Source organism: Chrysochloris asiatica, unplaced genomic scaffold (assembly GCF_000296735.1).
Source record: "Chrysochloris asiatica unplaced genomic scaffold, ChrAsi1.0 scaffold00002, whole genome shotgun sequence".
Classification (NCBI taxonomy): Eukaryota; Metazoa; Chordata; class Mammalia; order Afrosoricida; family Chrysochloridae; genus Chrysochloris; species Chrysochloris asiatica.
This window is the reverse complement of record NW_006408520.1, coordinates 31,866,910-31,883,502: the sequence shown is the minus strand read 5'-3', so window position 1 is coordinate 31,883,502 and position 16,593 is coordinate 31,866,910. Positions and strand designations below refer to the sequence as shown.

The 16,593-nt window shown below is 38.6% G+C and overlaps 1 protein-coding gene across 1 annotated transcript in view; it reads right to left on the bottom strand.

Annotated features, from left to right (window-relative positions):
- The window catches only part of COL24A1 (collagen, type XXIV, alpha 1), a 562,513-nt gene that overhangs the window by 354,803 nt on the left and 191,117 nt on the right, over positions 1–16,593 (bottom strand). The window lies entirely within an intron of this gene.

Genomic DNA, 16,593 nt, shown 5'->3' with positions numbered 1-16,593 from the left:
AAAAATCTGATAAAGATGCTCTAATTATATTTTTATTTAAAAATAAATTGGAAGGGAAAGAGGGGTGGAAGAACAAGGAAGATAGAGGAACCCTGAAGCAGGTTTGCATGGGTTAAATGGGACAGAGGTAAATAGTGATGCATGCTCAACCTTGGAACAACAGGGCTAGTAATACAGAGATTGAGGCATAGTCTGAAGAGGGGAAATAATGTTAAGATGCATGACTGATTTATGAATATTAGCTTTCCTTGCCTATGATTGTAAAATAGACACTTTAGTGGGATAGGAAAGAATGTCAGGAGACATTATTACAAAAAGTTTGTAAGTCCGTTTTCAGCCCATAACTGACTGGAATACCTAAAAGGGGTTCTAGAACATTCCCAGTTAAACCGGATTCTCGCAGAGCCTTTGCAATGTATAGGACCTTAGGTGGAATTCTAAGCCACATCCAAAAGCTTCTGATGTGGGACATTCCCACTAAAAAGGACAAGCTAACTATCCTGGAACAGCTAGAGCAACAGAAGATACATAATCAAAAAAAGATCATCAGGAAAAACCCAAAACAAAAAAAGATATGGTTGGCTACTACAAGAATAAGCAAATTGTTCTCTGGGAAACCATCATGGCAAGTCATCAAGTCCCTTCAGGACAAACTCCCCTCCAAGACTGAAACTCAAAGGGAACACATGAGCAGGCATGTAAACTTGCTGGTAACTATGCTGGTCTACTGGTGAATTGAAGAGGGTGGGAGAAAGCAGTGAAGAAATGTGCCGAGTTCAACCACGTTACACAGACTCCCATTGACCTGGAGATGAGCGAGAGAAAAGGAAGGGCTGGTTGTTCCAAAGTGGGGTGAGACCTGGGGCTAGAGCTGACAATGCAGCATCCAGCTGATATGAAGTGAGGGGATACCCACAAGAATGCGCAAACTTGCAGACAGTACCCATTTGATGTAGCCTCGATGGTTTGATAATCAGAACTCAACTAACTAGAAGAAGTTAATAACAACAACAATTTTTAATAAAGGAAATGAGTGTAAATTGCTACAATTTGATGAACTTGATCTACACTTATGGATGTAGTAGCTCAAAATACCAACTGAGAGGGAAGAAGTCTTCACCTCAAGTATCAGTCCTATCCCCTATGTATACAGGGTAGGTAGGGATGGGCAACTTAGGCATTTGCTACCTAAAATGAAGGAGCGATAAAGGCCCGATGTGAATGACTTACAAGTTTTCAAGAGGGAGTTTAGTTTAAGAGTGTGCAGGGGAAGGTAGAGTCCCCACTGAATAGTTTTCATCATGTCTAGATGGGTCTGATGAAAAGAGATGGGGATATGATTCTTATGATTCAATAGTGTGTAATTGTTATCATGACCAACTGCGACTGTCACAACTTTAAAGGTAGAAGTTTTAAACAAAAATGGGGGAGCAGTTAATCTTACAGTACAGAAACAGAGGACCCTAGGACCATCAAGAGAGAAGAGCACAAGCAGAATGCAGGACTTTATCCAGAGAAGCAGCGACACCAGAGATAGAGACAGAGATGAGGACATGGAGAGAGGGAGCAGCTGAGGACTCTGGACTCATGGAAAGAGAGGGACTGGGTGCTGGCTGTCAGGAGGCATGCTTGCAGAATGTGCCCTTTAGGTTGTTTAAATTATCAAATATTCCTGAGTGTTTCTGTGTACATCCCCCAACCAAACAAACAAAACAAAACAGGGAATGGAAGCAAATACTGTTGAATGATGATGCATGGAGGAGATTGTAATCAATTCAATGAAACAATGGTGTAAAAAAAAAGAAAAAAATTCTCACAACTACACCAATAAGCAACATCATGATAAACAGAGAAAAGATTGAAGTTGTCAAGGACTTCATTTTGTTTCAATCCACAATCAATGCTAATAAAAGCAGCAGTCAAGAAATCAAAAGACATATTATATTGGGCAAATCTGTTCAAAAGACTTCTTTCAAGTGTTGAAGAGCAAAGATGTCAGTTTTAAGACTAAGACGTGCCTAACCCAAGCCATGGAATTTTCGTTCAGCTTATATGATGTGAAAGCTGGAGAATGACAAAGGAAGACCAAAGAAGAATTGATACATTTAAATTATGGTATTAGGGAAGATACTGAAAGTTCTATGGACTGCTGGAAGAACAAACAAATCTGTCTTGAATGCTCTTTAGAAAGGAGGATGGTGAGGCTTCGTCTCACATCCTCTGAATATATTATCAAGAGGGACAAGTCCCTTGAAAAGAACATCATGCTTGATAAAGCAGAGTGTCATCAAAAAACAGGAAGACCCCCAATGAGATGAAGTGACACAGTGACTGCAACAGTGGACTCAGACATAACAACCATTGTAAAGATGATGTAGGATCAAGCATTGTGTCATTCTGTTATGCATAAGGTCACTATCAGTTGGAACTGACTCACTGGAACCTAACAACAACAATACACATTGACCTGAAAAAATGTTTACAGTATATTTTTATCTGAAAAAAGCAAGGAGTGTGTATAGTAGATCCCTGTTTTTGTAAATAAATCACTAAAATAAATAAGCAATGAAAAAAATAATAATTTGGAAAACATTTCAAAGTAAAAATATTTTCTCCTATAATGCACTTCATTGTCTTAGCTAAAGTACCACTTCACAGTTGAAAATACACTACTGAAATGAGGAAGGAAGAGTAGCTTGACTTCTGAAGTCTTTTTAATGGAACTTGTTTGATCACTAATTTTCATCAAGAAGAAAATACTGAAGTAGCTTTACAAATAATAAGTGAAAATGTGCCTTCTATGTTCAGACCCCTCACATCTGTTTGCTAAACTGAAAAGAATGACTCAGCATTCTCTCCAATAAAAGCAAAGTTTAACTGTAATTACTAAAGTCTGGATGCATGTTTTAAAGTAAATTCTTGGAACCAATGTGCTAATGGATTCCATTAGTTCCTCAGGAAATCACAAAAGTAAAACATTATCTTTCTTATTCTGGCAGGAACCAGAGCTTAAAAGCTCTATGTTTCTAACAGGGTAAATGAATAGTATTCTATGGCATGGTGTGCAGTCCCGGTGTGGTAGTGTGGGTTAATGCTCTGGACTGCGAAGTCGGTTTGAACCGTAAGGTTGTCAGTTCAAGCTCACCAGCTGCTCATCAGAAACCCTATACAAGTTCCCTATTAGTTGGAACCAACTGGACGTCACTTAACAACAACATGGCATGGAGTGACTCTGTGGGATCAAGCACTGAACCTCTAGGTTGGTTTGAACCACAAGGTTGGTGGTTCAAGCTCACCAGCCACTTCTTGAAAACCCTATACAGGTATGTTATGAGTTGGAATTGACTCAATGGCACTTCACAAGAACGCATACACCGGATTCCTGGTGTGGTGTTGCAGGATCAGCACTGGATTTCAAACCACAAACCCACCAACTGCTCCTCAGAACCTATACAGGGTCATTAGGATTCAGAACCAACTCAATGGCATTTAACAACAACAACACGGCATACATTGAGATGGCCAACAGTTTTCCAGTAAAAGTGATAACGTCTGTATTTTCTAATGAAATATATAGTCCTTTCAGCTAAAAAAATGTTAAATACACAATCCACAGATAAATACAATGGGTGAACTAATGGAACAACCTGGATCCATTTAAAATGCATTGTTAGTAAAAGAAGCCAGACATCATCTACTATCTGATTCTATTTATATAAAGACTCTAGAAATGCACATTAATCTGTAGTGACACAGAAAACAGCGATGGCCTGGAAAGGGAGGGGCAGAAGGGCAAAAGGAAGGGATTATCGTGGTGGACAAGGACATTTTTGTATTTGATGGATATTTACGATCTATATATTTCACTGGCAGCTTCATGGGTTATACATATGCCCCAAAGTATCAAATTGTGCAACATATGCCATGTATTGTGTCAGTTATAACTTAATGAAACTTTTAAAAAAAGATAATTGGTACTAGTGTGTTAGATAATCATTTGCTTTTTGGTAGGCAGAAAGTTGAAGACAATTTAAGGAAACACGTATTCATTGACGTTGTCCTCAAATAAATTCAGTAAAGTTTCATTTTTGGATTTTCCTTTTTTTTGATACTTATTTGACACTTAGTTTGAATAGTATCAAATAATTGTCCTTCTACTACCTCCAGAACAATCCAAAAAGGAAATTTTACTGATTTTATTCGAGGACAACTTCAGTGAATACATGTTCGAATACTTAGGTTCGAGTAGGAGTCCTGGTGTGGCATTGTGGGTTAATGAACCAGACTGCAAAGCCATTTGAACTGCAAGGTCAGTGGTTCATGCTCACCAGCTGCTCCTCAGAAAACCTACGCAGGGTCGCTATGGGTCAGAAACAACTCGATGGCACTTAACAATAATAAGGTTTGAATAAGTGTCATTTTCAGTACTCAGTATTTACATAGTCTTATTTAAAATTCTTACTAATATCTTAAAAGAAGATCAGTTCATTCATTCAAACCATAGTTACTACTCTTCTTAGCACTGGGCACAAATAAAAAAACATATCTTAAATCCCCTTGCTTCATAGAATATATATTTTGGAGACTGTTTATTCTAAGATTCTTCCCCTCTCAGTATGTACATATATGCTTAGGGGAGTACAAAAGTAGGGTATTAAAGAAAAAAACCCCAAACCCAGATCTATATTGTTCTGAAGAAAGATGTGGTTTTCTGCTACTGCGACGATTTAAAAGCCTCAGAAACTCTATACAGGGTTGCTATGAGTTGGAACTGACTCAACAGCACTCAACAACAACAATATTGTTATGGGGAGCTGGTACGTATACCTGTTTTTATTCTAGTTACTGGACATGAGCCTAGGGTCACTTTGTGTTGTTTACCAGTCTTTATTTTTCCAAATGGAGTTAATATGTGGTTATCTTGTTTTCTATCTAAAATGATATATTGGTTAGTTGAGCTGTAACACCATACTGAAGCCTCATCAAGAAGAGTTTGCATCATTCAGATGATGGCTTTGCAGTGGTAAGCAGTAAGTGACCCATTCATTGGGTCATCTCCCTTTGGAAAAGGGAGAGTGTATTTTTGGCTATACGTGCAGCTGTACTGTATATTAGGCAGAGGCATTTTTAAAACTATATGTGGGAGAAAGGGGATATATGGGCATTGAACCCTAGAGATGTGTAATATAAAAGACATTTAAAAAATCTATTTAGCATCTCTTTGGAGAAACCCTATTTCCCAAAAGTTTTTCTGGTCTCCATTCTTGCATTCAGAAATGGACAAAATCCTAAATTTTGCCAATTACAATATTTCAGTCCCCTGACTTGTGACTGATTTAAAGATGTACATGTGATTCAAGCCAGGCTGACGATAAAATTTTTTGTTGCCGCCACAAGGAAAGAACAGTGCTTTGTTTTTGCTAAGATTGCTAACTCTGAGGGCAATATAAGCCTACAGTTGCCAATAGCTAGCTTTTTTTTTTACAACATGTAACTCTCAATGTGGCACTGTGGGTTAATGCACTGAACTGCAAAGTTAGTTTGAACACAAGGTCGGCAGTTCAAGTTCACCAACCACTCCTCAGAAACCCTATAAAAGGTCACTTGGGCCGGAACTGACTCGATGGCACTTAACAACAGCAACAACTCTAAATGAGGACATAAGAGATGAGTCTACAATCTAGAGGGAGTGTCAAATATATTTATCCAGCCAAACTTCTAGGCACATGTAGTGTTGGATTTTCTGATTATATTAGCCAGCAAATTCCTTATTTTTTGCTTCAAATAATCTTATGTTTCTGTCTTTTTCAATAAAAATACACCTGTCTAATATGCTGAACTACTTTCAATTCTTTAAATACACATAGTTTTCTCATAAATTTGTGTCATTGCAACTATTGCCTCCTCTGGGTGGAATGTCCTTGCCCCTGTTTCCACTTGATAAATTCCTATTCATTAAGTCTTTGCTCATACAACCATGCTTCCTATAATACCCTGCCCGCTCTAGTAGCGTAGTGGTTACAAATCGGGCTGCTGACCTCAGGGTCAGCAGTTCAAAACTACCAGCTGTTCTGCGGGAGAAAGATGAGGCTTTCTGCTCCCGTAAAGATTCACAGCCTCAGAAACCCTGTGCAGGGTCACTAGGAGTCAGAACTGACTCCACGACACATAACAACAATGACAGCATTCTCCCACAATGTAATTTTTCAGCCAGTTCAAGTGTAATGTGGTTCCCCTTTTGGTCTGAATCAGTAGCTTGCTCTTTTATATTCTTACAGAATATAAAGACTGTTAATACTGTTATTTAGCACTAATCCTATTATACTGTAATTATGGAGGTGTTCTTCTATTCCAATAAAATGTAAGCTCATGAAGGAAAATGAATGTATCTGACCTATATTAACACCTTCAATACCTAACACAGCATGTTGCTAGGAGATAATTATCCATGAATCTCTTACGTTTCTGTACATAATACAAGGGAGACACTTAGCTGCCATTGCTCCACCTATCCTTTTAAGGGTTTTGGTATAAAAAAGATAAAGACAATAGCTCCTTTGGAGCAAAGGACACTGAAAATAGTATAGGCAAAGCATCTGATCTCCTCTAACTAGCTGAATTAACATAAACATCAGTGCAAAACTTATGAAGTGAGGCCAAATACATAACCTTTGTCCAAACTTTTTACCATTTCTGATACCAGCTGCCCTTCCCATAGCACTTTCTACTTCTCTGCTTGGTTCAATAGTTGCAATGGCCAAACAGAACTCACAGACAATACTTATATTTGTGGGGTTTATTAGGAAAGTAACGGCACAACTCAGGACCAGGAAAGACTCAGGATACAGTTCTTTGATCAGAAGAGCCTCTTCTCAATGGTGCCCACATGCAGTCTTCTCTTTGTCCATCAGTCTCTTAGCCTCTTGACCTCTTCGGCTAGCCTGACCTATGCCCTGCTTGGGCAAGTACTCCAAAGCTCTTTAACAACACCACCAATAGGTGTTGGAGGTATGCCACTCCTCCTGTAAGCCCCAACCCAAGCATGCAGCTTTCTGACTCTGTGTACCAGGAAGCAACCCTGCCATCTCTTGGCAGTCTCCTGGTTCTCTGCCTCTGCTTCTCTCCATCTATCATCATTTTTATTCGTGTTATAGTTCGCTCTCTGTCTTCTGGAATGTGGGACCCAGAAAGCATGCTTCACTCCTGGCTCTTCTTATGTGGTAGTAGTCAGGTCCCCTTCTTCTCTGCTCAATTATCTTTCCTTTTATATCTTATAAGATAAAAGGTAGCCTCTAGTAAGAGCATGACTTCAGTAAGGTGGTAAAGGATGGTGATAATTCATTCCCAAATGGGATCATAACTGCACTCACAGCTGCTAGGATTTACTAACATCACAAGATGGAGGATAATTACATCAGATCACAAAAATACAGGACAATTACATCATTGCTGTTGTTGTTAGGTGCCATCAAGTCGGTACTGACTCATAGCGACAATAGAACGAAACACTGCCTGGTCCTGGGCCAGTCTCACAATTGTTGCCATGCTTGAGCCCATTAATACTGCCACTTTGCCAATCCATCTCACTGGGGGTCTTCCTCTTTGTCTTTGACCTTCCACTTTACCAAACATGATGTCTTTCTTCAGTGACTGGTCCCTCCTGACACTGTCTGAAGTATGAGAGACTAAGTTTGGCTATCCTGGCTTCCAAGGAGTACTCTGACTACACTTCTTCCAACATAGATCTGTTTGTTCTTTTGGAAGCTCATAGCACTTTCGGTATTCTCCTCCAACACTTTAACTCAAAAGCATCAATTCTTCTATGTCTTCCTTATTCACTGTCCAGCTTTCACATGCGTATGAGGTTATTGAAAATACCATGGCTTGGGTCAGGTGCACACTAGTCCTCAAGTTGACATCTTTGCTCTTCAACACTTTAAAAAGGTCTTGTGGAGCAGATTTGCCTAATGCAATACGTCGTTTGATTTCTTGACTGCTGTTTCCATGAGTTGCTGTTGATCCAAGAAGAATGAAGTCCTTGACAACTTCAATTTTTACACACTACCAAATTATATCTTTACATAACTGCCAAATCACTACAAATCATGGTCCAGACAAGCTGATATAACTTGAACTATCATAGGTTCCATACACCTTATTTGCATTAGCAGCAAGTTTTCCATCCCATTGGTGGACCACATTTGGGTTGTGCCACCCAATTGTTGTGTTGGAATCATGAAGACTATCCTTAGAAGGATTATAATAAGTAATTCACTGTACTGCAGACAGGCATGCTTATTGTCTAACACAATAGAGATTATTTCTCCTTCTGGAATACATTATCTTTTACAACTAGCCGTTTTAAAAGACCCATTTTATCTAAGCTTAGGGTTGCTGAGAGTAATATACTGCTTTTTGCCTTTATCCAAGAGTCTTATATCTTCTAACAAAATCCACAAAACCAGCAGACTAACCTGTTGACTTGAAAGTAGAATAGAATCTCAGGCCCTGCACAGTTCCTGATCATTTCTGGAATGAGGATAGTGGCAGAGAACATAGTTTGGGTGAGGAAGGATGAAGGTCTCATTAGCTGATTAATGGGATTTGAGAAAGGTCCATGGAAATCAGTAGCACATGATGGCCATACAGTGTACAAATGGTTATCCATTTAATGCCTGTTAAAAAGAGGATTTGGGGGGATGGCTATAGTACAAGTAGGTTCAAAAGAGAGTTGCCCTACTTGTTACTAACTCTCCTCATCAATCTGTTCTTTAGTCTAGATTTTCCCCCATGGTTAACAACTAGTATTAAAACTTGTCCAGGATAGGCAGAAGATCCTACTTCCTTTCATAAAATAAGTAGAGAGATCTCACCTACATTGAAAGGAGAAAAATCTGTGACCACCAGGGGAAACAATCAGGCAAATCAATAGAACTCTGGCTGGTTCTTGGGAGATGAGGGCGACAGGGCCCATATATTTTTCACAATAAAAGAACTGTGATATTAGGCAAGATTGCCTAAGTACTAAATACTCTGTTTCTAACGTAGCCCAGAATCTAATACATTTTGGCACCAAGCTACTTTTATTACCATATGTGTCACTCTATGCCAACACAAAAAATCTGTATCAGCTAGTCAGTTTTGCTCACTCTTCTGTAGATCTACCTACCATGCATGTTATTAGGTAAATCACCCTGTTTGGACTGCTCTTCCAAGAGATTGGAGACTTACTTATCTCATCTGGCCTCATTTAGAGTTTGTTGTTGTTAGGTGCCAACGAGTCAGTTCTGACTCATAGCAACCCCGTATAGGGTTTTCAAGGAGCTGCTAGGGAGCTTGAGCCACCCACCTAGCAGTTTAAACCTACTTTGCAGCCCAATGCATTAACCCACAGCACCACACCAAGACTCATTTAGAATTCCACGTTGTGACAAAGATGGTTATTGATGACTGGAGGCTCATATTGCTCTTGGAGCTAGCATTCTTAGCAAAAAGAAAGCACTGCTCTTTCCTTGTGACTCCTGCCATTTATTCATAAACCATCTAGCTCAAGGTCCAGCTTTTCCAGCAACCCTTCTCTAATCCTTCCAGCTCATGTTAATTTCTCTCCTACCACTATATCATAACACCTATTTCTCACACATCCCCTTCACTATCTTGGTGTGGCTCTGTGGCTTAATGCGCTCGACTGCAAAGTTGGTTTGAGACACAAGGCTGGTGGTTCCAGCTCACCAGCTGCTTTTTGGAAACCCTATACAGAGTTGGAACTGACTTGATTGCACTTAACAACAACATCATTTTTACATATATCTTGCTTTTACCAATTAGAATGTAAATCTTCCTGAATTAAGATATCGTATTTTTCATATCCTACAATATTTACTAGGCACATCTTTGCACACAATAGAAACTCAACACTCTTTTTATTACTGATTTAATTGCACATTCTTTTTTAGCACAACTAACACCAAAATAACCAACCAAGTCCAAATCATAAGAGAAAGTAAAGTAATTTACCTAAGTGAAGGGAATGTGTTAACACTGTCTTCTAATCAATTTATACAGCTGGCTGCAGGCAGGTTTATTTCGGTTAAGTCCACAGAGCTGCTAAAATGAACATTTAAAAGCAGGTCCTTCCTTGATGTAATGAGATTGTGAAGTTAACTTGAGTCTTTGTCTTTTTACCTAATGAAGAGCACACTAGTGGAACCAGAGGAGCTGCATCATGATCATTTCTGATATCTCCGTGAGTTAGTGGCCACAGCTCATGATTGTAGCAAACAACTGGCTCCATTTACCAGGAACATTATCCAGAATTCAGTTATTTGGCAATCTCTGTAGCTCAAGGAGGTTAACAGCTGAATCAACAAACATTCTAAATTATCCTGCTACCACATGAGAAGAAGGTCTCCCAGAAATGGGGTCAGTACACAAAATTTATGTTACTATGCTTAAAGAAATATGAAAGGTTTCTTTACAGTATAGTTCATGTTTTAAAATTAAAATCAGCAAAGAATAAGTATGGAAGAAATAAATCTTATGTTTCAAAGAACCTGATGTTTTCTTTTTTATCTTGGAACGTAAAACAGCCAAAGCATTTCTTTCCTAAAGTCCCTGCATCTGTCTTCCAATAGCAAATATCAGTTTGAGGACTAAGGTGTGTCTGACTCAAGCCAGGCAATTATCTGAACGCCTAAAATAAGTGAAATCCTATAATAAGCACAACATTTAGAAGCGGAAAAAAAAAAACACCTTGAAGTGGTTTAAAACAACATTTATTCACTCTGGGGCATCAGTTCTTATTCATTTCAAATAACCATTGTGTCCTATTATTCTCTATAATTTTCTCTTACTTTCTATCAAAGTCTGTTTTTAGAGAAAGATGTGAAAAATATATTTCACTCCACATAACAAATGATTAACAGGTAAGTGAAATATAATCACTATCTTCCATGCTGATATGGATTTATTATCAAAACTAAAATTAATACTTAACAAGTAATCTCTCTATCCAGTTTTCTACATTTAACCAATTGCTTAGATCCTAAATCTGGACCACATTCAATACATCAACCCATCCTGTCAGATTCATCTGTGGCTCTCTTTCTTTACTTTCACGACCCTACTCCAAGATGGAATCCTGGTGTGGTGCTGTGGGCTAATGCACTGGATTGCAAAATCGGTTTGAATTGCAAAGTCGGTGATTCAAGCTCACCAGCTGCTCCTTGGATATTCTATACACAGTCGCTATGGATCAGAACTGACTCGACAGCCCTTAACAACAACTCCAAGATATCACAAAAGTTGTAACTACATAGCTAATTTACATAAATTGTCTCTCTGCTTTCACACTCTTGCTCCACACTGACTCATCTCCACACACAGCCCGAGTGACCTTTTACAAACAATAAATCGTACATATCAGGACATGCCACTGCCCTGCTTAAAGCTTCTGATGGCTTCATTGCACTGCACTTAAAACAAAACCCAAACTTCTTTTTATTCTCTACATGGGCCTGCCTGCTCTAACCCTGTCTACTTTTTCAAGTTCACTATAATCACTTTCCTCTTCATCTACTCTGTTAATTCCTAGAAGTATACTTTTCAGATATCAAATCAAAGCCTTTATCACCCAATAATTAGCAATGACATCCCAAATTCTACAGTTAGTGACTGGAAATACTAATAGTCCTGAAAATAATCATACCATACAAGTTGCCATCTACTCTACCAATATGGAGCCATGGTAGCGTGTTGCTGTTGTTGTTAAGTGCCACTGAGTCGGTACCAACTCATAGTGACCCTGTATAGGGTTTCTGAGGAACAGCTGGTGAAACCAACCTTGCAGTCTAGCACATTAATCCACAGCACCACACCAGGACTACACTGCAGCATAGTTGGTTATAATTTGATGGCACTTAACAAAAACATCATCCAATAATTAGCAAAAATGTTCACAGAAACAGGTAACTAGATCTCATCCAATCCACTGACAGACCTACATACCATGAATTTCTTTCTTTTCAGTAATATATACATATATATATGTGTGTGTGTGTGTAGGAGCTCTGGTAGTGTAGTGGTTACAAATTGGGCTGCTAACCTCAGGGTCTAACTACCAGCTGTTCCATGGGAGAAAGTTGAGGCTTTCTGCTCCAGTAAAGATTTACAGCCTCAGAAACCCTGTACAGGGTTGCTATGAGTCGCAACCGACTCTGCAGTACATAACAACAACATATATATGAGAGAGCTGAATTTCTCTTTTTTAATTTTGGACAGTTTAAAGTTGTGAATGACTTAATTTTGCTTGTATCCACCATCAACATTCATGGAAAGAGCAGCCACGAAATCAAACAATTCATTGCATTACGCAAATCTACTTCAAAAGTCCTCTTCAAATTGTTCAAGAGCAATGAATCAGTTTGAGGACAAAGGTTTGTTGGACCTAAGTCATGGGGTTTTTTTGTTTTTTACGTTTTTACTATGAATTGAATGAAAGTTTATAGGGTAGATCACCAGTTTTACATTCAACAAATCATACACTTTGTTCTATTTCAATGGTTGTAATCCCCTACATGTACCATTAGTTATCAGTAGGTCTCGCTATTCATTTTCGCTTTTTTGAAACAATCAGGCATATATAATAATTTAAACCACCAAAGGTCACATTCCATAAGTTTGTCTCCTGCCATCTTTTAGTCCCTCTCTTTTGATGAGTCTGGAGTCCTCAGCTGCTCCTTCTCTCCATGTCCTCATCTCTGCCTCCATCTTATGTGTCACTGCTTCTCTGGATAAAGTCCTGCATTCCACTTGTGCTCTTCTCCCTTGATGGTCCTAGGGTCCTCTGTTTCTGGGCTGTAAGAGTAACTACACCCCTATTTTTGTTACGAAACTTCTACCTTTACAATTGTGACAATCACAATTAGTCATGATAACAATTACTCACTATTGAATCATAAGAATCTTAACCCCATCTCTTTTTACCAGACCCATCTAGACAAGATGAAAACTATTCAGTGAGGACTCTATCTTTTCCTGCACACTCTTAAACTAAACTCCCTCTTGAAACCTTGTAAGCCAGTCACTTAGAGCCTTTATCACTGCCTTATTTTAGGTAGCAAATGTCTAATTTGCCTGATCCTATCTACAGAAGGGATTGATATTTTATGTGAAGACTCCTCCCCTCTCAGCTGGTATCTTGAGCTACTACATCCATGAGTCCTGGTGTGGCACTGTGGGTTAATGCACCAGACTGCAAAGCCGTTTGAACTGCAAGGTTGGCGGTTCAAGCTCGCTAGCTGCTCCTTGGAAACCCTATACAAGGTTTCTTTGAGTTGGAACCAACTCGATGGCATTTAACAACAACAACAACATCCATGAGTATAGGTCAAGTTCATAAAATTGTAGCAATTTACACTTGTTTCCTTTATCAAAAATTGTTTTTTTGTTTTTGTTTTTAATCATCTTCTAGTTGAGTCCTGATTATTAAGCCATCAAGGCTAGGTCAAATGAATACTATCTGTAAGTTTGGGTGTTCTTGTGTGTCTCCCCTCACTTCATATCTGCTGGATGCTTCACTCTCAGCTCTAGCCCTCTGTGGCTATGTCCTTGTCCATGGGCTCAGGTGTCCACAGGTCTCACCCCACTTTGGACCAACCAGCCCTTCCTCTTCTCTCTCTCATCTCCAGGTCAATGGGAATCTATGGAATGTGGTTGAACACAGCTCATTTCTTCATTACTGCCTTTCCCCCTCTTCTACTTACCAGAAGACCAATGTGGTCACCAGCTCATGTATTCCCTTTGTGTTTCAGTCTTAGAGGGGGGAGTCATGGTATTTAAAATCACCTCATATATATGTGATTGCTGGACAATAAATAAGGAAGAACATATAAAAATCGATGCATTTGGATTGTGGTGTTGGAGAAGAATATTTATAGTACCATGGATTGCCAGAAGAACAAATCTATGCTGAAAGAGGTACAGACAGAATGCTCCTTAGAAGCCAGAATGGAGAGAATTCATTACTCATGCTTCAGACATGTTATCAGGAGGGATCTACCCCAAGAGAAAGGACATCATGCTTGGTAAAGTGGAGGGGCAGCAAAATAGAAGTAGTCCCCCATGATGGATTGGCAAAGTGGCAGCATCAATGAGTTCAAGTGTAACAATCGTGAGGATGGTGAAGGACCAGTCAGTGCTTTGTTCTATTGTACTTAGGGTCACTATGAGTGGAAAGTGACCTGATGGGACCTAACAACAACAACAACAAAAAGTATCCCTTGAAATCATCTTGTTCTCTCTGCTTTCATAGGCTTTATCTTGGTTTAGGCCCTTATCATTAACCCTTGGACTGCCTGCATTATCTTTCTAAGAGGACTTTAACTGGTCTTCTTCTCCCCCATTTCTTCTCATTTGCTCTTCCTTCTGTTACCAGACGTAAATCCAAAACAAAAATCTGATAATTCCATTTCCTTGTTTAAACAACTTTGATCATTGCTTGCTGAATAAAGTCTCAAGAAGTACATCTAAGAAATGAACCAAAACAAGGCCCATGGACCTTTAAACCTGGATATCATGAGAGGAAATAAAATTATGTAAAACCACATTGATAGCATGAAGGTAATGGTCTTTCCTAAGACACATACTAAGGAGCTCTGGTAGCATAGTGGTTACGAATCAGGCTGAGAAAACCGCAAAGTCAGCAGTTCGAAACTACCAGCTGTTCAGTAGGAGAAAGATGAGGCTTTCTGTTTCCATAAAGATTTACAGCCTTAGAAACCCTGTACAGGGTTGCTCACTATGAGTCAGAACTGACTCCACGGTACATAACCACCATCACCAAGACACATACCATCTGTGTCATTTGTAATTGTAGTTATGATACAATAATTCATTTCCACAATAATAACATTTAAAGATAATCAAGGTTAATTAGGCTCTGTATTATCAGTGTGAGAAGGCAGGTAAATAACATTATTTAACCAAACTCCAATGCCACTGATTGAATTCCAACTCATAGAAACCCAGTATAGAGTTTCTGAGGCTAAAATCTTTATGGAAGCAGAAAGCTAACCTGGTGGTTAGCAGACCAGTGCTTATCCAATAGTGCCATAAAATCATGCTCATATAAAGAAATCAATTTGTATTGACCTGTTTATTTTTCTTTTTTATGAATGAGGACATCAATACATTATTTTTTTTTACCTATTAATTTTTTTGTTGATTTTTGTGCTATCAATTTCTAATGTGCTTTTAAATTATGCAATAAGGAAGAATGGAAATTTGCTACAGAATTCAGTCAACCCTGAAAGACAGCTGGAGTAAGAGGTAGATTTTATAGTTTCTAAAGAGAGGAAAAAGTTATGAGTACAGTGCTATTTCTAGAAATAATGCCCACTGCTCTGATGTTGTTGTTAAGTACTGTTGAGTCAGTTCCGACTCACTGACCCTGGATAGGGTTTCTGAGGAGTGGCTGGTGCATTTGAATTACTGACCTTGCATTTAGTAGTACAGTACTTATCCTATAGCACCACACCAGCACTCCTCTGACCCGATGGGGATTTTACTGCTCTGATTAAAGAAGCTATTCTGAGATTAAATGTATTTTTCTAGGCTTTACTGCTGCACCTCTGCTTCTGAATTAAATATGTTTACATATTTATATATGTATATGCATAGATAAGTTAGCTTGCATTCCTGAACTAAAGTGAGCTCCAGAAAGTTTATCTTCATACGATCATTAATTAACCAAACTCCAATGCCACTGATTGAATTGCAACTCATAAAAAGCCATTATAGAGTTTCTGAAGCTATAAATCTTTATGGGTGCAGAAAGCTGATCTGGTGGTTTTTGTTGTTGTGAAGTGCCGTCAAGTCGATTCTGATCCATAGCGACCCTGTATAGGGTTTCCAAGGAGCAGCTGGTGAACTTGAACCACCAACCCTGTAGTTCAAACAACTTTGCAACCTGATGCATTAGCTCACAGTGTCACACCAGGACTCCATACTATGATTCAAAAAGAATCCAAATATTTCATCTTAGAATTGTATGCTTCATTCAGATTTCCAGAAAAGAGAAGTGCTCTAAATCAAGCATTAAGCCAAAGTAAAAATTTTAAAGAATATACAAATATGATATATGTGTAGCAAACATAATCATATTTATTCTAGAGAATGATATCCAATTATATAAGTATATATTTATACTAAGAGTTGGAAACATTTTACATCAAAAATGGTGTGGAGTTTACGTCTTAAGATTTGATTTGAAACATGAAGCATGTGCTATTACTAGTTGGAGATTGCAAATAAATCAGTTGTGATCTAATCAGGTCTAAAATGTAGCTAATACTCTTTTCTGTTTCCTGACATAACAGAAAAATAGCCAAACTATTGTATGCTCTAGTGTGGAGCTATAGGATCAGTACTCAACCACAAGGTTGGTTTGAACCGCAAGGTCAGTGGTTCAAACTCACTAGGAGCTCCTTTGAAACGCTATACAGAGTCACTATGAGTCTGAACTGACTTGACTATATTTAACAGCAATAAATGTAAAAAAAAACTTCATTAATTCTACTGTGTAAAAACATGTTT